This window comes from Castor canadensis, chromosome 6 (genome assembly GCF_047511655.1).
Source record: "Castor canadensis chromosome 6, mCasCan1.hap1v2, whole genome shotgun sequence".
Classification (NCBI taxonomy): Eukaryota; Metazoa; Chordata; class Mammalia; order Rodentia; family Castoridae; genus Castor; species Castor canadensis.
This window is the reverse complement of record NC_133391.1, coordinates 150,422,393-150,444,424: the sequence shown is the minus strand read 5'-3', so window position 1 is coordinate 150,444,424 and position 22,032 is coordinate 150,422,393. Positions and strand designations below refer to the sequence as shown.

Genomic DNA, 22,032 nt, shown 5'->3' with positions numbered 1-22,032 from the left:
TTGCCTGGTGACAACATGGTACTCATTAAAGCATCTGGCTATGAGTTATGATCACCATGGACAAAGCCACATGGGCACGGATCCACTTTACCAGGAAGGGGACCAGGATTTGTCCGATGACCCTTTGGTCTCATTATTTCTTTATTACATCCAGCTGGGGAGTCAGTTTCACCTTTATGCCATGTATCTATCTAATCAAACCCATTCCTCAAAGATATGTTCATTTCAGATTTGGAGGCATCAATTACCTAAAAGCCTCTATAACAGATGCTATAAAATATTTATATTGATAGTGACATTGGTAATGCAAACACGAATTTATGTCTATCCAGTCACAGACATCTATTTGTCTAAGAAACTAGTTAGCATTATAAGATATGTGCTTACTGTTTAACAAAAGTTATGGGTGAAGTACTAATAATCCTTTCACTAAAATTCATCTGTAAACCACTTTCTAGGCTTCTTTAATTTTTAGGATTTGAAGGCAACAAGAGACTAACATGAACATATCAGAATGTTAAAGCAAGTGGAACTCTTGGCTTTCATTACTTTTTGGCACATATATTTTTTACTTCACTTTCTAATACAGATCCTTACTTAGAAATATTGCGTTATCACAGGGTGTGTGTCTTGAGCTGATTTTCTGGTAATTGTGGGGAAAGTGTGCATCACATTCTCTTTTTGGTCAACTATTTCTGTCTTAAGTAAGAAAGAATTGAAATTATTGGGTGCATTAGGTACACAAGTTATCATTAGTGAATGAAAGAAAGCCAATCAGTCACTGTGTATACAAGAAGGAAGAAAAACTAGTGGAATCATTAGTATAAAAAAAAACAGTCTAAATTCAGTGCAGTTTACTTAAACTCCACAAATTGACTTGTGCTTTAATCAACATGGATGTGTCGCTGCAAATTTTCAGAGAAGCCAAGACAGTATTAAATAGTGCTACAGTTTAAATATGAGCAGTGCACCTCTAAGGTCATATGTTAACAGCTTAGCACCCAAATGATGCTACTGTAATTTTTTTTTCATTTATTCACATGTGCATACATTGTTTGGGCCATTTCACCCCCTGTCCCGTGCCCCCTCTCTCACCCCTCCACCCCCCTCACTTCCAGGCAGAAACCGTTCCGACCTTTCCTCTAATTTTGTTGAACAGTAGACAAAGCAATAACAAGAAAGACAAAGAGTTTTTGCTAGTTGAGATAAGGACAGGTATACAGAGAGATTCTTAGCATTGCTTCCATGCACAAGTGTATTACAACTCAAATTGATTCATCTTTACCTGACCTCTTCAAACCTCCCGGTCACCTTCCCAAATTGACCTCTGTCATTTTAAGTTTATTGTATTAGCTCCTCCGCAGTAGGGACATCAAACATTTTCAAGTTTTGGGTTTCCTTCCTATCCCCACTCCTACCGTATGAACTCTCCCCTTAGCATGTGACCCAAGTACACCAACATTGCTGCACTTGCCCTTTTTTGGTCTTCTGAGCCTGGTTAGCCTCTCTCAGGATGAAGTTCTCCAGTTCCATCCATTTACTTGCAAATGATAAGATTTCATTCTTTTTCATGGCTGAATAAACTCCATTGTTTATGAATATAACATTTTCTTAATTGATTTGTCAGTAGTGGGGCATCTTGGCTGTTTGCATAACTTGGCTATTGTGAATAGTGCTGCAATAAACATGGGTGTGCAGGTGCCTCTGGAGTAACCTGATTCTCATTCCTTTGGGTATATCCCTAGGAGTGGAATTGCTGGATCATATGGCAGATCTATGTTTAGATTTTTAAGAAGCATCTATATTTTTTTCCAGAGTGGTTGTACCAGCTTGCATTCCACCAGGACTGTATGAGGTTCCTTTTTGCCCACATCCTCACCAACACCTGTTGTTGGTTGTGTTTTCGATGATGGCTATTCTAACAGGGGTGAGGTGGAATCTTAGTGTGGTTTTGATTTGCATTTCCTTTATGGCTAGAGATGGTGAGCATTTTTTCATGTTTTTTTTTTTTTACTATTTCAATTTCTTCTTTTGAGAAAGTTCTATTTAGTTCAGTTGCTCATATTTTAATAGTTCATTGATTTTGGGAGAGCTTAGTTTTTTGAGTTCCCTGTATATTCTGGTTATCAGTCTTTGGCTGATGTATAGCTGGCAAATATATTCTCCCACTCTGTGGGTGGTCTCTTCAGTTTAGAGACCATTTCTTTTGTTGTGCAGAAGCTTTTTAATTTTGTGTAGTCCCATTTGTCCATCCTTTCTCTTAGTTGCTGAACTGCTGGGATTCTATTGAGGAAGTCTTTGCCTATACCTATTACTTCCAGAGTATTCCCTGCTGTTTTCTGTACTAACTTCAGAGTTTCACGTCTGATATTAAGGTCTTTGATCCATTTTAAGTTGATACTAGTACAGGGTGATAAACATGGATCTAGTTTCAGTTTTTTGCAAGCAGATACCACTTTTCCCAGCAACATTTGTCAAAGAGGCTGTCTTTTCTCCATTGTACGTTTTTGGCGCCTTTGTCAAAAGTAAAGTAGGCATAGCTGTTTTGATTCATATCCGGGTCCTCTATTCTGTTCCACTGATCTTCATGTCTGTTTTTGTGCCAGTACCATGCTGTTTTTATTGCTATTGCCTTGTAACATAGTTTGAAGTCAGGTATTGTGGTATCTCCAACATTGCTCTTTCTGCTGAGTATTACCTTGGCTATTCGTGGTCTCTTGTGTTTCCAAATGACCTTTAGTGTAGATTTTTCAATCTCTGTGATGAAAATCATTGGGATTTTGATGGGAATTGCATTAAACATGTAGATTACTATTGGTAGTATAGCCATTTTTACTATGTTGATTCTACCAATCCATGAGCATGGGAAATCTCTCCACCTTCTGTAGTCTTCCTCAATCTCTTTCTTCAGGGCTTTGTAATTCTCCTTGTAGAGGTCATTCACCTCCTTTGTTAAGTTTACTCCTAGGTATTTGATTTTTTTTTTGAGGCTATTGCAAATGGAATTGTTTCCATATATTCTTTCTCAATTTGTTCATTGTTGGTGTATAGAAAAGCTAATGACTTTTGTAAGTTGATTTTGTATTCTGCCACCTTGCTGTAGCTGTTTATGGTGTTTTGAGTAAAGTTTTTTGGGACTTTAAGATATAGGATCATGTCATCTGCAAATAGGGATATTTTTAGAGTTTCTTTACCTATTTGTATTCCTTTTATTTCTTCTTCTTGCTTAATTGCTCTGGATAGGAATTCCAGGACTATGTTAAATAGCAGTGGGGATAGTGGGCACCCTTGTCTCATTCATGATTTTAAGGGAAATGGTTTCAGGTTTTCTCCATTAAGTATGATGTTCACTATAGGTTTGTCATATATTGCCTGTTTTGGGGGGTCATTGGCTTGGTAAATCTTTTTCCAGCCTTCACCATAAAGCCAGTGCTTGTTTCTGTCAATGAGATGGGTCTCCTATAACAACAAATTGTTGGAGCTTACTTTTTAATCCAGTTTGCCAAGTGGTGTCTTTTGATGGAGGAGTCGAGTCTGTTAACATTCAGTGTTAGTATTGATAGGTATGTGGTGATTCCTTTCATTTAGTTGTCTTTGTTGTTTAAGGGTTTGGTTGTGTGCAGCTGAATGAATGTTACTCTCTACTTTCTTGCCTTTTCTTCTCCTGTGGTTTGGTACTGCCTGTTCTTTCATGATTTTGTTTGCATTTATTTTCTATGTGCAGAATTCCTTGAAGAATCTTTTGTAGTGGTGGCTTGGGGGTCATATATTGTTTTAGTTTCTGCTTGTCATGGAAGACTTTTATTGCTCCATCTATTTTGAATGATAGTTTTGCTGAGTACAGCATCCTGGGGTTTAAGTTATTTTCATTCAGTTCCCAGAATACCTCACTCCATGCCCTTCTTGCTTTTAAGGTTTCTGTTCAGAAATCTGCTGTGGTTTTGATGGGTTTACCTTTGTATGTTATTTGTTTTTTCCTTTCTTACAGCCTTCAGTATTCTTTCTCTATTCTCTGTGCTTGTTGCTTTAATAGTAATATGTTGTGGGTAGTTCTATTTTGGTCAAGTCTGTTTGGTGTCCTGGAGGCTTCCTGTACCTGAATGGACATAGCTTTCTCTAAATTTGGGAAATTTTCTGTTATTTTGTTGAATATATTATGAATTCTTTTTGTTTGCACCTCTTCTCCTTCTTCAATGGCCATGATTCTTGGGTTTGGTCTTTTGATGGAGTTGGTGAGATCTTGCATATTCCTTTCACAGGTCTTGAGTTGTTTGACTAACAGATCTTCAGTTTTTCCTTTAATTTCCTTTTTATCTTGAAGTTCTCAGACTCTGTCTTCCACTTGTTCTAGTCTGCTGGAGTGGCCTTCCATTGTGTTTTGTATTTCTATTCATTCTTTTTTCTGAGGCTTTTCCATTTCATGGGTCATTTCCTCTTTAATATTGTCAATTTTTATCTTTATTCATTTATCTCTCTATTTATATTGTTCTGTTTCACTTTGGTGTTTATTTAGGGATCCTATGAGTTCATTTATTTGTTTCTGTGTCTTCTTATATTCTTTATTTTTGCTGTCTTGGAATTTCTTGAGTGCCTCCTATATGTTTTGGTTGATCATCTCCATGAAATTCTCAGTGATTACTTGCAGGATTTCATCTTTGAGGATGTTCTTGTGGGCATCATTGTGTTCCTTGATATAGCTTATCTTTGTTTTGCTGGAGTCTGGAACTGGGGATCTATTTTCTTCATTTCCCTTTGAATCCTGTATTAAATTATTTGGGGGGGAGAATGGTTTCCATCCCTTTTTCCTCTTCCCATCGCTCCACTTTGTACTGTGCAACTATGTTCTTGATAGCTTTTGGTGGTTTCAGTCACCTGTTTTGTTTTTTTTTAGGGGAGAACATGAATGCAGTCCCCCACTACCACAAATTATGCAGTCATTTCCACATTTGGAGAAATTGCAAGGGTCAGCACATCCAGAGTGCAATGGATAAGCCTTACCCAGGTAAAACCACCTTCATGATCATGGTAGCTCCCCTGCCAGTTAAGTATACTTGTTTTCTTTCCCTTGGTTAACTTTTGTTTTGTGGGTGTCTTAGGTTTTTAGCTTAGGGTATGTATGCTATTTCTGACCTGGCCTAGATGTAATTTAACTAGTATTAACTAACTCACATTAGTAAAACTAACAAAACAAACAAACAAAGAAACCAAAGAAATCAACAGGGAGAGATGAACAAGCTAACACAAACAAACAAACAAGAAACAAAACAAACAAACAAACAAAACCATAAATAAACTCCAGGTTTAAGAACAATCAAATTTCAGTCTTAGTAGTTCTGGTGTTACTCCTTCAGCATCCAGTTGTGGTGTTGGTATTTAACCAGAAGCTCTGTCTTAGTCTTGCCAGGTGTTTGGGGAGTCTCACCAGTTTTTCTTCTGTCTTTCAGCGGCAGCTGCTTAGTCAGCTCCTCTCTCAGTGAGGTGTGGCTTGTCCTCAGGTTCTGGAGATCAGCTCTGTAGCCCACCAGCCATCCTGCTTTGGAGTTGGATTTTCACTGTGTTGTTTTACTGAGAGCTTGTTTGTTTGACTTGCCCCCTTTCTCTGGGGTAAGGTCAATGATCCATAGCTACCCCCTACTGTCAGCGTGTTGTGATGGTTTGCTCATTGGTTTTCAATTTTGTCCTGTTGTTTGCCTTTGGATGTTGCTCACTGGCTCAGGAGATGAGTTTTGTGGACTGCTACCTGCTCTATTTCAGGCAGCAGCTTTTCACCCACCCACTGTCAGACCTTCTGCCTTTCCAGCCTTTGTTTAATGAAAGTTTGCACAGAGATCCGCTCCATGCTCCTCCCCCCTTCTCTGGTGCACTTACAGCACCCCACCCCCTCTGCTGTGTGTTAGTTTTCAGTTCCTTGTTTGTTCAGTTTTTTGTTTTGGTTTGGTTTTTTTGCAGGGCACTGGGGTTCCATCTGCCCAGGGTGCTATGCTGGTTTATCCCAGGAGTGGCTGGGTAATACTGTGTAATGCTTGGTGCCCACCTGTTGGTCTGCCAAATGTCTCCCAAGCCAGTTTGGAGCCAGCATCTGGTGGAATGAGAGCCCTCCTGTTTCTCAGTGTAACATGGCATGGAGAAGCTTTGTATAGGCTAAGGGCTCAGAGTGTCAAAGGTTTTATTCTTTTTGGTGCTTTATTTCTGCCAAGTGTGGCTCCAGCATCTCAACAAGATTTTTGATTTACAGAGCTCAAGCTGTCTGCTTCTGCACCCTAGTCGCCATCTTGGATCCCTCTATTGTAAGGTTTTGTAGAACTTTCAGAGGTGGGGTCTGTAGATACTTGGGAACATGATCTCAAAAAGAACTCTAGGTCCCCAAACCCTGCATCTCTCTGCTTCCTGGCCCATAATGGACACCATTTGCTTTGTCCTGTGCTCTCACCAAGATGTTATGGCCTCACAAGAAGCCCCAAGAAGTAAGGCAACCTGATCTTGGGCTGGATCCTACAAAACTGTGAGCCAAAATAAACCTTTCCTCTTTATAATCACCTCAAATATTTCTTTATAATAAAGACAAGTTGACTAATATAGATGAACAAGAGATTTATTAGAGGAAATATCTGTCAGGGAAAATTGTGAGGGAACCAGGAGAATCTTTAAAGAATCCTTAGATCAAAATGTTCATCTGATGCCTTGTGAAGGAGAGAGGAAGGAAAGCTAACTGAAAGAAGTCATTTTTAAGAAAACTTGGCAAGGTCAGTAACCAATGGAAAGACTTGAGCCAAGTGACACATCAGAGGAAGGCAATATTTTCCAGGAATGACCTACATCCCAGCTGCACTAATCATTATCTAGGAAAATGAGTTGGAATAGGCAGACTTGGCACAATAGTGGTGATGGACTTCAGACCTCAGAAACTGAAGTTATCACTTAATTGCTAGGATGTTCCTTGTTCCTCACCTGGAACTTTGAGAAGCACAATTTTATGGCTGTAACAGTCCACATTTTGCATCATATAGACTTATCTACACCTCACAAATAGGGAAGGGCCCTTTCTCCAATATGCATTTGGAATTCCCTTTCATACTCAGTAATCCCTTGAGCAAATTGTTGGTGTACCTTGTGTGTGACCCAAACTTTCAACCTTGGGAGGTCTGTATCCTTGGTAATCATAACCTCCTCAGGAAAGGGTTATGACACAAACATTATTCCCAGTTAATATAGGGCAGGTGGGAGATAAGAGGTACCCAAATGAATCACCTGGGTTCCACACATATTCTTCTCCCTTCCTACTCTATCCTCTTGCAAATCAAGGTCAATAACTGAAAGTGTGATGACTGCTTCTCTAGCCTAGTGGTCTCTGAACACAAAGAGTCCAAAGTGCCCAGGCAGCAACTATAATATATATTTCAGTTGGACAACTATGTTCCTTAGCAAGAGGATGTCCTATTGTCTTGGCAGGAAGTGCAACTCTATGAAAACCAGAGTTGCAGGATATCATGTAATAAATTCCTAAGAAGGTTATAGAGGATGGTGGTAAGTGAGGGTGTTTCAGTTTCCTTGCTATAGTTCCTGGGTTTGCATACTATTCCCATTAGGGACACACCAGGTCTCCAATTTAATCTAGTCACTATTTTTATTCACTATATTCTAGATTTCTAGAATTGTCTAGACTAACACTGGAGATGGATTTGTAGAAGTTGTTCTAGTGTCCTGCTCAGTGGGTTCTAGATGGTGCAGTAAGTGACATAACCATTGAATTCCATGATTGCCTGGACTTGTTCATTGTGAGGTGTGCCCATTGATTGGATACTATGCTATATGAGATTCTTTGCCTGTGTGTCAGGCATTCTGTAATGCTTTAGATGGTAGTGCTAGCTGAGATTTCACAACAAGGAAAGTCATATCTGTCTCAAGGATAGCCATCCTTCTCTGAAAACAAACTATCAGACCTTCTATGGTGGAAGGCTCAAGGTAGTCAACTCAGCAACAAGTAGCTGATTGGTCTTTCCAAGGAATAAGGCCATTCTGGAGTCTCACCAGTGATTTCTCTAGCTTACAGGTTAGGCATTTGGAGGGTGTAGCACTTTGTTCTTAGTAAGTAGGTATTCTTGGTGTGCCATTAAACTAATATATAGACTGCTTCTACCGATCATGTCACATCTCTAGCAACTGATAATGAAGACTAGTTGGTATCAACCAGCTGAGTTATATTTGTCTACTTGGTTGTTCAGTGTCCTTTCAATGGTAATGGTAGATATATTTTTCTATTGTGCATTACCTGTGGGACAAAAAAATTGTTCACAATGTATGCCAAATGCCATATGTTAAACCACAGGCCTCTACTCTAAACCTCCTAGTTTCTCATAGTTGATAATTTCCCCTACAGATTCTGAACAAGTTGCCAACCACTGGCCACTGCACAGGTGACCAATTTATCTCAAGTGACTCCTCCTTCCACACAAAATTGATGACCTGGTATGCTACTTATGATTTTGCCCATTGGGAAGGTTTTCCCTTTATGCTGTTTTTCAATGTCTGGAAATAAGCTGCAATCCATTTATGACTTTCATCCAGAAAGTGAGCCATCCAAAATGTAAATCTACTTGGCCTTTTCTTTCTTATTTTAACTGATAACACAGGGTCCACCATACAGCAATGATAATGAACTGTAAGCAAGGCTCTGACACAGTTCTGGTGAGGAACATGGAGATGGAGCCTGCCTGGTCTGTGATTTGCTGATACTCTCTTACCTGCACTAGTTTGATCACAAACATGCCATTTTAATCTTAGTATAGATAGCTCCACACTAAGGGCATGTGTGACTTTATCATATGGTGAATCAAGCAGAATTCAGTTTAAATAGGCAGTTCTGGATCATGGTTTTTGATGTTCTGTGTTCAAGCAGTCCATCTCTACTGGCCCCCATTAACAACAGGAGCTGTTTCTTAGATGTGTACTTTCCTAATTCAGGTGGCACAATTATGCTCCTAAACCCAGGAGCCTGGTAGTCAATCTCCCACCAACGTTTGCATCCCACCATACTGTATCATTCTCATTACAATACATTCATAAGGCCTATCAGATTTTGAAGTACAAATCTTTGAGTTTTCATAGGATTTATCTTCCATCCTTTGAAGTGCATGTGTCTTCAAAGTCTCCAGCATAGTAACCAAATTATGCCTTCCCTGTCCAATCAGTATGATGTCAACCATGGCTTTTTTTTTTTTTTTTTTTTTTTTTTTTGGATAACTACTAATACAACTTATGTTATTTGGGCTATGCTACCTGACTGAGCTTCTCAGTGATGTTAGAACTCCTCCCACCAACACAATCATGATAATCTGGGGGAATGATACAGCCTCAAGACCCACCTCTGGAACATGATCATCTGCTGAGTCTTCTGGGCTCTCACGATGCACCCACTTGAGCATGCCTGTTTCTCCCAGCCTCGTTATTCCTACCCTTCACATTTAACTAGACAACTCAGGCATTCTTGTTTCACTTAATGCTGTCCATCACTACTTCAGGCCTCCAAAGCCACCCCCTAAGTGAGTGTGTCCATCTCTTAGGGTCCTTGCTAGGATGTATCTTGCCTCAAGAGAACTAATTAATTAATCATCTCATATCAAGAATAATTGATAATATACTCTCACATTCTGTCTTTGACCTTCAAAATCCTGTTTCAAGGATAATTCCCTGGCTCAAGTTAGTACATACTTGCTAATTCTTTCAACTTCCTCCTGTATATAGTTTCTTTCTTCATCATGTTCAGTAGGATTATTCTGGGACGTAGCACTAATTATTAGCCAGCCTGTAGACAAAAGTGGAGAAGAGAGCATCTTTCAAAGCAAAGAAATTACCTGTTTCCCTGGGAAGGAACAGCCCCTGCTAGGTCTTCTTGCATAGAGAAAGTGATAGCTCTTTGTAGAAAGGTACCATAAAGTACCTTTTTGAAGTAATCAAAAAGCTCCACTGTCTTTACACCAACACAGCATCCTTCCCCACCTGAACATTTTTTTGGACACATCAATGAAATCCTTAGCAACTAATATTACCTTGTAGAAGGGATTTTTCATTGTCTCACCTACCAAACAGAATGGTGGCCCTTTTTACTGACCAGACAGTGAATAAGACACTTGTAAATCCCATCCCTTTCTTTTCTTTTTATTTTTTTTAGGTTCAAGTTTGAACTCAGGGCCTTATACTTGCTAGACAGATGCTCTATCACACCCCAAGCCCATTTTTTGCTTAGTTATCTTTTGGACAAGGGCTGACATTTTTGCCTTGGGCTGGTCTCAAAACATCATCCTCCTACTTGTACCTCCCACATAGCTGGAATTACAAATGTGCCATGATGGCTGACTTGTTTGTTGAGATAGGTTTCAGAAACTTTTTGGTGTGGCCTTCTCCCATTCTTCACCTCCTGGGTAGCTGAGATTATAGAGGCATGAGCCACCAAGCCTGGTCCTCCAATCCTCTTCTTATTGATTTTTCATAACTCCTAATACCATTTATATTATTTGGGTACTCTAAGATAATGATAATGAAATAGAATTACATGTGCAAAAATTTATTAGGGGAAAAATGCCAATGAAAACTGGTGAAGGAGCTGAAGGAGACTGGAAAAGGTGACAGATAATATAGTTGTGACCTTTCTGAGGGGAAAAGGAAAAAAGAAACATTGAGTTGAGTATAAGAGTTACCACAGCATAATAGTTCCAAGAAATCTTGGCAAGACCAGCAGTGATTCCTCAAGTCAACGCTGCCTTCAGGGTGTCCCTACCTCTCAGTCTCGGACATGCCTCCCTTAGCATGTTTCATTTCCCATAGTATATTTTAGTGACAAGTTTTTGGCCTTCACAGTTTCTGGGAATACAGTGTGCTTTTTCTGACTGTTAATTAAGCTATTGGGTAAAGTGTTTAGTTTCATCAAAACTTAAAGGAGTCTGGTGACTTCCATGGTCTTTATTCTTTAAAGTTAATAATTCCTTCCTTTCTTTTGGTGTATTTACATCATTTCTGAAATCACAATGTTCTCCTGTTCTATGACTTTATTTTTACTAGCTCTTGGAATTCTTCTAGAATTCCAAAGAGATTATATAAATTTCTATATGATTAAATCTCTAAATTGTTTTGTTGATATTCTTACCTTAATTGTTGTGGGAGGTAAACAAGACTACAAGTTTTTTTTTAAAGAACATATGTTATAGTTATAAATTAAGCATCATTTAAAAACTAAATTATTTTGGTAAAAATTAATCACTCTCCATATGGTAGTATGGAGATATCCTCTCCATACTACCTCTCTAAAGCTGCATGGCAAGCTTTGATATCCTCTCTAAAGCTGCATGGCAAGTGTCAATTTTCCTTCAATTTTTCTGTATCAGATTTTTTTCTTTTGTCATATTTGTGCTTAAAGCGTTGCCATCAGTGATTTTGCTTGCAGCTCCACATTTAGTGGAATCTCATCAAGCAGTTTTAAATTTTACTGAAGTGCAACTTTCCCCAGATTTGGCACTAAATATCTAGACACAAAAGAAAACATAAATAATTGAAATTATTTCACATGTAACTAATTTGAAATTATTGCATATACTTTTCTTTGTATTGCTTTTATTTAAATTTTTTTATTTTACCTGAGTTTCTCCAATATATGTAAAATTTTATTCACTTTATTCACAAAACACACTCCTACTGATACATTTCTGAAGAGAGATACATAAAGCATAGGACTTTTGTAACCAAAGTCAGTTTTCTCCTGAGTGGAATTCACATCTGTCTTTTCAAACTGTTTCAGAGAAGACAATAAAGGTTGTCAATACAATGCAATTGATTCCATTTGTCTGTTATTATTTTATAAGAATGGCCCATCTCCAAAGAAATGATGAAATTGACCATGAAGAAATCTACACTGACATTAATATTGGCATTAGTGCAGCAGAAAATAATGAAGTCTGCTCTTTTTCAGTTGGATAGACACAACCTGAGAAAAGAGACAAAGATTTTTAGTAAATAGTGTGATGTGTTAATTTCCTTTGAATTCTTTATGAAGACAAGGAATTTATTGAAATGGAATGTTATCCCTTCCCAATTCAATCTTTGCTAGATTTAAAGTTAGTATGTAAGTCAAATGCACTTCCTTTTTGATTGCTGCTTTCCTACTTGAGCTTTTGTCAAAGGTATCCAGGTTAGGATCATCTATGAAACTAAGCAACCATTTTTGGACATTTAGCTTAAAGTCCTTCAGTAGAAGGACTATTCCATGTTTCATCATTATAGAGTCTTACCCTAGATGAAGATTAGTCTCCAAAGGCAAAAACAATTGCCAGGCAAGGGACATGTCACATCCATTAGAAATATAAATCTGAAGGAAGAAAGTAGAAGCCCATCCTGTTTTTATCAAGGAAATAAAACCAACTAGATATATATCTACTCACGTGCATCTATTACTGATTTTTCCTATCTATGAATTATTGTAAGGAGTTGGCTCTTATAATAATGGAAGGTAAGAAGTACAACAGGCTGTTATCTGCAAGCTTCAGGAACCAAGAAAACCAGTAGTGGAGCTCTGAGGACTGCAGAGTTGAATATCAATTGTGTAAGTCCCAGTTACTAGCAGGGGACTAATACTCTCACTCAATCAATCAGAGAGAGTGAATGCCTCATTCCTTTACCAGTTTTTATTTCACTCAGGCCCTCAAATGATTGAATGATGCTCACCCACATTAGAGAACAAAATTTGTGTTACTCAGTCCAGTAATTCTAATGATAGTCCCTTCTGAAAATGATGTCATAGACAACTCCAGAAATAATGTTTAATCTGACACCCTTGTTTTAGTCAAGTTGAGATATAAAATTAACCACCATGCACCAAAGAGTAACCCAAGACACAGAAAAAAGAACAAATTAATAACCAGACAATGTGAACATGCCACTATGCCCTCAGATTTATACTCACTTTTTTCTTTATATTTAAATCTTACCTACATCTATGGTGACATCATTGTGTTTCTGAAGATTCCATTTTTCCACTTATAATATATAAAATATGGTTTCTGAAGATTGGGAGCAAATTTAGGGAGGAAATCTTTTGTGGCCCCTAGAATGATGGTCCTTAACTCAGTGTAAGCATCTCATTGGCTGAAATTGTTTACAAAATAGTGTGAACATGCATTCATCTGCGAAGATTCATTGCTTTCACCAAGTCCTCATCAAATCTCTAAAACCATCTACAACACCAAATCAAATTAATGATTACTGTTTGACTTTTTCCTGCTGATTGTCTTTCACTCCTTGTGGAGCTCCCATCATGCTGTGAAGTACTTGCTTCTGAACTACTTGACATCCCAGTCCAATACTCCTTACAAGGCTCCTCAGATCCAAATCTTTACTTTGAGAAGATTCTCTCACATTCTACTGTAAAGAGATTTCACTTAATGTAATCATTCCAATTCAAAAAGTGCCTTTTCTCAACAAAAAGTCATTTTAATTCCTCTTTCCCTGATGATTTAGCCAACCATTGTCTCAGTTATATTTTTCACATTCTCAGCAATCCAAGATACAAGTCTTATTGGATTCCCTCAAGCATTATCAATTTTATCCATGTTTTAATGCAAATTGTTACTTTCTTGTGTAATTCACCTTCCCCTTTCTCCTTTACCATTACATACTTCCAAATGTAATTAACTAAAATAGCAAATAGAATGAGTCCAATTGTAATAGATAAAGAGATATAAAAAAAGCCATAAGTCTCATATTAGTAAGGGAAAGGCATTTCTAAACATTAAAATAAAGAAAATATCAGAAAAATATGAATATATTTTAAGAAAACATTTTTCAACAAAACAGTTTTGAAAACTTGTGAATTTGAAAAAGGTGATTCAGTGATAAAATGAAACTAAAGTATTTGGAAACATGTAGAGTACATAATTTCCTCAATATATACTTAGTTGTTACAAATCAATATCTCATGAAGATATACCAAAGAAATAAGATAGAGCAAAGAATAATAAGAGTAAATATAATCAAAATACATTATATATAGGAAATATATATAATTTAACATATGAAAATAAAATATATAAAATTATAAATAAGCAAATAATTAAAGTACCAAAAATGGTGCAAATCTGTTTTTCACGGATTAGATTAAAATTCAGGTATTATTCTAAATGTTGTTGAAAAAGCAATGCAATGTCAGAAATAAGAGTTTATGTACCAATAAGGAGACTCAAAATAAATACATAAAATATGTAGCATGTCAGTACATGAAATGATTTTTTTTAAATAACGAAAACAGTGACCGAGTTGGAACTAAGCCATCAATTAATATAATCCATTTCAACTGAAATCCCAGAGGTATAATTAAATTGACAATAACTACTCAATTAGTCATGCAAATATTGTCAAAGATTTAAAAAATATCATACCCTTCTGGATGTGATGGGAGATGAGTAATTAAAACCTGCTGGTAGCTTGGCATGGTGGCACATGCCTATAATCTCAGCACTAAGGAGTTTGAAGCAGGAGGATTGTGAGTTCAAGGACAGTCTGAGCTACATAACAAGGCTTTGTCTCAAAATCATGGGTAAAGGTATAAATTAGTAGAGTCTGGGGAAACAATGTGGATATATGATGAAAATGTCTTTTGAAGATCTAGATCTTTATTTCAACAGTAGCATTTTAGGAACATTTCTTATAGAAAACCACATTTGAAAAGTAAAGAAAAAATTAATAAACAAGGGTGTTTATTGTGACACAAAATTTAAGTGTGAAATCCTAAGGCAATTTAAATGATGAGCAGTGCAGGGCTAATGAAGTAACCTGATGCAGACATCCCAAGAACATTGTCCATTTGATGATCTGGAAAGAACAAGTAATATATTGCTGAATGAAACAACCTATCCCCGGTGCTTCTAAACAGTAAAAAAGTGTCTGTAAGTACATGAACCAACACATTAACTTTTAAAACTTCTGGATAGTAATATCCTGGCTAATTGTTTTCTTAAATTATATTATTCTATAATTCCTAAGTTTTCTAAAGAAAAGATTTACAAGTTTGAACTGAAAATTTATAAACATAAGTGTTACTTTAAAGTAGATTACAAAAAGAGGATTGTAAAATTTAAGATTGAAAAACTACTTCTAAATGTATGACAATGTTATTACATTAACTTAAGATAATCCACAGGCAGTGATAGAAAAATACTAGGCTAAACCTTCGTGCCCAAAAGCCAGTGCTCTTTGTAGATTTATGAAAGCTTGCAAGGCTTCCACTCTGTTACTTATCACTGTATGGAAAGCAATGATTTAATTTAAAAACATTTCTTCATTTCTCAGAATATTAAACTCTTGGGACAAAATGAAATGTAATTCTAAAAGTTTGATTATCTTTTAAGAGATAATCAGTTGTTTCTAATAAAATGAAAAGCAGCTGACCCATTTTATACAGGCTTTGTAGAAAGATAAAATAAAAAAGCAATGTGAAAGAACACTATAAACTGCAAAATCTGTGCAAACTTGTTTTATTAATTATGCAAAAATATTTAAGCTAGAGTATTTCTTCCTTTGTTAACTTGGAACATAAATGGGTAAGATTTTCTCTGGCCAATATTCAAACCACTTTACTCTGGAAATATGGCATACTTCCTGGTTAGAAGGTACACTTAATAAAAAGAGTTTCATTTCTTTAAAAAATGCTTGTCAACTTTTTTTCATGAAGTACTGATTTTTTTAATTTTATTTTGTCATTTTTACATTCACTTATATGTGTATATATTATTTGGGCCACCCACTCCCCACCCCTGCTTCTGGGAAGAACCTGTTCTGCCCTCTTGTTCTCCAATTTTGTTGAAGAGAAAACATAACAGAAGAATGAAGAAAATGGATACCCAGTTCCTGACCTCAACACAACTACAATAATTGTAACTAAAGAACTCAGTGATGCCCACAAAAAAAACTCTCAAAGAAGAAATCTGGGAAGAAAATTTTGAGAAATTCATGGGGAAGATATTAGACATGATTAACCAGAAGGTAACACTCAAAAAATTTCAAGACACCAAAAATAAAGAACATGAGATGACACAGAAACAAATAAAAGTACTCAGAGAAGACCTCAACAAACACCAAAGTAAAATAAAGAACACTATAAAAAGAGAGATACATGAATTAAAGAGCACAACAAAAATTTTAAAAAGTTAAGCAAAGATTTGGAAAACCTCAGAAGACATATTCAAACATAAATCCTGGAAATAAAAAGTTCCTATAGTCAAACAAAAAACACAGTAGAAGGCCATTCCAGCAGACTAGAACAAGTGGAAAACAGAATCTCAGAGCTCAAAGATAAAATAGAAATTAAAGAAAAAGTACAAGAAATCTTAGTCAAACAACTCAAGAGATGTGAAAGGAATATGCAAGAACTCACAAAATTCATCAAAAGACCAAACCTGAGAATCATGGGCATTGAAGAAGAAGAAGAGGTGCAAACCAAAGGAATATGTAATGTATTCAATAAAATAATAACAAAACATTTCTTAAATCTTGAGAAAGTTTTTCCCATTCAGATACAAGAAGCTTCCAGGACACCAAACAGGTTTGACCAAAATAGAACCTCCCCATGGCATATTGTCATCAAATAACAAGCATACAGAACAGAGAAAGAATATTGAAAACTGTAAGAGAGAAAAAACAAATAACATAAATGTAAACCCATCAAAATAACAGCAGATTTCTCAATGGAAACCTTAAAAAAAAGAAGGGCATGGAGTGAGGTATTTCAGGCACCAAATAAAAATAATTTCAACCCTAGAATACTCTACACAGCAAAACTATCATTCAAAATTGGTGGAGCAATAAAAATCTTTCACGATAAACAAAAACTAAAACAGTATATGACCACCAAGCCACCACTACAGAAGATTCTACAAGGAATTCTGCACACAGAAGATGAAAACAAACAAAACAATGAGAGGACAGAAATCACCAAACCACAGGAGAAGAAAAGACAAGTAATCAGAGAATAACATTGATTCAACTGCACACAATCAAATCCTGAAACAACAAAAACAACTAATTGGCAGGAATCACAACATATTAATACTGAATGTCAGTGGACTCAACTCCCCGATCAAAAGACACCATTTGGCAAACTGGATTAAAAAGGAAGATCCAACAATATGTTGTTAACAAGAGACCCATCTTATTGAAAGAAATAAACTGGCTTAAGGTGAAAGGCAGGAAGAAGATTTACCAAGCCAATGCCCCCCCCAAAAAAAAACTGGCAGGAGTAGCAATATTTATGTCAGACAAAGTAGACTTCAAACTTACATGGTCAAATGAAACAAAGAAGAACACTTCATACTAATAAAAGTTGCAATAAATCAAAGGAAATAAAAATTATCAACCTATTTGCACCCAATGTCAGTGCATCCAATTTCATCAAACATACTCTAAAGGACTTAAAAGCACATATAGACTTCAACACAGTGGTAGAGGGGGACTTTAATACCCCTCTATCACCAAAAGATAGGTCATCCAAACAAAAAATCAGCAAGGAAATCCTAGAACTAAATGACACCATAAATTAAATAAACATAACATGTCTACAGAATATTTCAGCCAACCAAACACAGTATACATTCTTGTCAGCAGCCCATGGAATTTTCTCCAAAATAGATCATATCTTAGGACATAAAACAAGCCTCAGCAAATACAACAAAATAGAAATAATTCCTTCTTTCTATCTGATCACATGCAGTAAAACTAAAACTCAACAACAAAGATAACAGCAGAAAACACACAAATAATCGGAGACTGAATAATACATTCTCCAACAATCAGTGGGTCATAGCAGAAATAAGAGAGGAAATCAAAAGGTTCCTGAAAGCCAGTGAAAATCAAAACACAACCTATCAGAACCTATGGGACACAGCAAGGCAGTCCTAAGAGGAAAGTTTACAGCCATGAGTGCATACTTTAAAAGGAGAGATCTCAAATAAACAACATAATTCTACATCTCAAACTCCTAGAAAAGCAAGAGCAAGCAAAGCCCAAAACAAGCAAGGAGAGAAATAATAAAAATAAGGACCAAAATTAGTTAAACAGAGACCAAAAACCTATACAAAGAATCAATTAAACAAAAAGCTGGTTCTTTCAAAAAATAAGCAAGATTACAAGGTCCTGGCAAATCTGACTAAAATGAGGAGGGAAAAGACCCAAATTAGCAAAATCAGAAACAAAAAAGGAAAGATAAAAAGAAACACCACAGATATCCAGGGAATCATGACAGACTACGTTGAGAACCTATTTTTCAATAAATTGGAATATCTTGAAAAAATTGACAGATTTCTAGATACTTACGACCATCCAAAACTGAACCAAGAAGATATTAAGGACATGAACAGATCTATAACACATAATGAAATTGAAGCAGCAATAAAAAGTCTCCCAAAAAAGAAAAATCCAGGACCTGATGGATTCTCAGCTGAATTCTACCAGACCTTAAAAAAAAAAAAACTACCACCAGCCCTCCTTCAACTTTTCCATGAAATAGAAAAGGAAGGCCCAACTTATTCTATGAAGGTATTACACTGCTCCAAAACCCAGACAAGAATACATCAAAAAAGGAGAACTATAGGCCAATCTCCTTAATGAACATTGATGCAAAAAAACCTCAATAAAATAATGGCAAAGCAAATCCAACAACATATCAAAAACATCACTCATCATGACTAAGTTGGATTCCTCCCAGAGATGAAGAGATGGTTCAGCATAAGCAAAACAAAAAATGTAATATAGCACATTAATACACACAAAGATAAAAACCACTTGACCATCTCAATAGATGCAGAAAAAAGCATTTGATAAGATTCAACTCTGTTTCTTGATAAAAGCTCTAAGAAAACTAAGAATAGAAGGAAAGTACCTCAACATTATAAAGGTTATATATGACAAGCCTACAGCCAACATCATACTTAATGGTGATTCATTTCCCCTAAGATCATGAATGAGACAAGGATGCCAACTCTCCCCACTCCTATTCAACATAGTCCTGGAATTCCTAGCCAGAGAAATAAGGTAAGAAGAAGAAATTAATGGAATATGAATGGGTACAAAAATAGTCAGGCTATCCCTATTTGCAGACAACCTGATCCTATACCTCAAAGACCCAAAAATTCCTAGACACCATAAAGAGTTCCAGCAATGTAGCAAGATAAAAAATCAACTTACAAATATCACTAGCCTTTCTATAAACCAAAATGAACAAATTGAGAAAGAAGAAAGGAAAACTATTCCTTTTACAATAGCCTTAAAAAAATCAAATACCTAGGAGTAAAGTTAATGAAGGACATAAATGACATCTTTAAGAAGAACTAAAAACCACTGAAGAAAGAGATTGAGGAAGATTACAGAAGATGGAAAGATCTCCCATGCTCATGGGTTGGTAGAATCAACATAGTAAAAATGGCTATACTACCAAAAGCAATTTACATGTTCAGCATGGTACCCATCAAAATTCCAATGACATTCATCACAGAGATTGAAAAATCTACCCTAGAGTTCACTTGGAAACACAAAATTCCATGAATAGCCAAGGCAATACTGAGCACAAAGAAAAATGTTGGAGGTATCACAATACCTAACAGCAAACTATACTGCAGAGCCATAGCAATAAAAACAGCATGGTACTGGCACAAAAGCAGATAAGAAGACCAGTGGAATGGAATAGAGGACCCAGATATGAATCCACACAGCTATGTCTACATTATTTTTGACAAAGGTGACAAAAACATACAATGTAGAAAAGAGCCTCTTCAAAAAGTAGTACTGGGAGAAGTGGCTATCTGAATGCAGAAAACAAAAACTAGATCCATGACTGTCACCCTGTATTAGTATCATCTCAAAGTGGATTAAGTACCTTAATATCAGACCCAAAGGCTTACAGTTAGTACAGGAAAGAGCAGGGAAGACCTGGAAACAATTGGTATAGGCAAGGACTTCCTCCATAAACTCCATCAGACCAGCAAGTAAGAGAAAGGATGGACAAATGGAATTGCATGAAATTAAAAAGCTTCTGTACAACAAAATAAATGGTCTCTAAATTGAAGAGATCACCTGGAGAGTGGGAGAAAATATTTGCTAATTATACATCAAAGGACTGATAACCAGAATACACAGAGAGCTCAAAAAACTAAACTCCCCAAAATCAATGAACCAATAAAAAAGTGAGCAACTGAACTAAACAGAACTTTTCCTAAGGATGAAACCCAAATGGCCAAAAAACACATGAAAAATGTTCACCATCCTTGGCCATACAGGAAATGCAAATCAAAACCACACTAAGATTACACCTCACCCCTGTTAGAATAGCCATCATCAAGAACACCAACAACAACAAATGCTGGCAAGGATGAGGGGAAAAAGGAACCCTCATATACTGCTAGTGAGAATGTAACCTAGTACAACCACTTCGGAAAACAATATGGAAGCTCCGTAAAAAACTAAACATAAATTTGCCTTATGATCCAGGAATCCCACTTCTATGGATATACCTGAAGGAATGTGACTCAAGTTATTACAAAAGCACCTGCACGCCCGTGTTTATTGCAGCACTATTTACAATAGCCAAGCTATGGAAGTACTCAAGATGCCCTACACCAATGAGTGGATCAAAAAAATGTGGTATTTAAACGCAAAGAAGAATGATATTTTGCCATTCAAAAGTAAATGGATGGAACTGGAGAATATCCTCTTAAGTGAAGTTAGCCAGGCTCAGAAGGCCAAAAATCACAAATTCTATATCAAATGTGGATTATAGACCTAAAACAAATGCAGTAATATTATTAACATGGGTCACACACTAAGGGGAATATAAGCACTGAAGAAATAGGGAAAGGAAAGGAAATCTAAAATTCAAATGCGGTTGTGCTCCCTGTTGAGGGGTGAATAAAGTAATCTAAAGTTAGCAAAGGCCACTATTGGAAGGGAACCAGGAAGTAGAGAAGAGGTCTGGTAGAAATGAACCAATATGTATTGCAATACACAAGTGCATGGAGGTAACACTAGGAATCTCTCTGTATAGCAAACTTTGTCCCAAACTAGCAAAAACAATACATCTTTCTTTTTTTATTATTATTTATTCATATGTGCGTACATTGTTTGGGCCATCTCTCTTCCCTGCCTCCTCCTTCTCCCCCACCCCCCTCATTTCCAGACAGAACCTGATTCACCCTGTTGTTCTCCAATTTTGTTGAATAAAAAACATAAGAGATAATAAGAAAGACACAGCATTTTTGCTACCTTGAGATAAAGATAGCTATACAGAGAGATTCCTACCATTGCTTCCATACACAAGTGTATTACAACCCGAAAGGGTTCATCTCTACCAGACCTCTTCACTACTACCCTGTAATCTTCCTATTGTGGCCTCTGTCAGTTTAACATTACTTTTTTCACTACTCTACAGTGGGCACATCAAACACTTTCATATTTTAGGTTTCCTTCCCTTCCCCTATTCTTCCTGTACATGTTCTCCCTTTAGCATGTGACCCAAGACCAATAATATTACCACATTTGTTTTAGGTCTAAAACAAATATGTGAGGGACCACATATGAGTTTTGGCCTTCTGACCCCGGATAACTTCCCTTAAGATGATGTTCTCCAGTTCATCCATTTACTTGCAAATGACAAAATTGCATTCTTCTTCATGGCTGAATAAACTCCATTCCATATAGGTACCACATTTTCTTAATCCATTCTTCAGTAGTAGGGCATGTTGGCTATTTCCATAGCTTGGCTATTATGAATAGTGCTGCAATAAACATGGGTGTACAGGTGTCTTTGTAATAATCTGAGTCACATTCCATTGGGTATATCCCTAGGGGTGGTATTGCTGGATCACATGGCAGATCTAAGTGTAGTTTTTTAAGAAGCCTCCATATTGTTTGCCAAAGTGGTTGTACTAGCTTACATTTCCACCAGCAGTGTATGAGGGTTCCTTTTCCCTTGCATTCTTGCCAACACCAGTTGGTGGTGGTGTTTTT

At 36.6% G+C, this 22,032-nt stretch overlaps 1 non-coding gene across 1 annotated transcript; it reads right to left on the bottom strand.

Moving 5' to 3' along the window:
- Positions 1-4,888: 4,888 nt before the first annotated feature.
- On the bottom strand, positions 4,889-5,049 carry LOC141424346 (U1 spliceosomal RNA). Its single transcript, XR_012449296.1, has one exon. It is a non-coding gene; the product is annotated as a U1 spliceosomal RNA (small nuclear RNA).
- Positions 5,050-22,032: the final 16,983 nt, after the last annotated feature.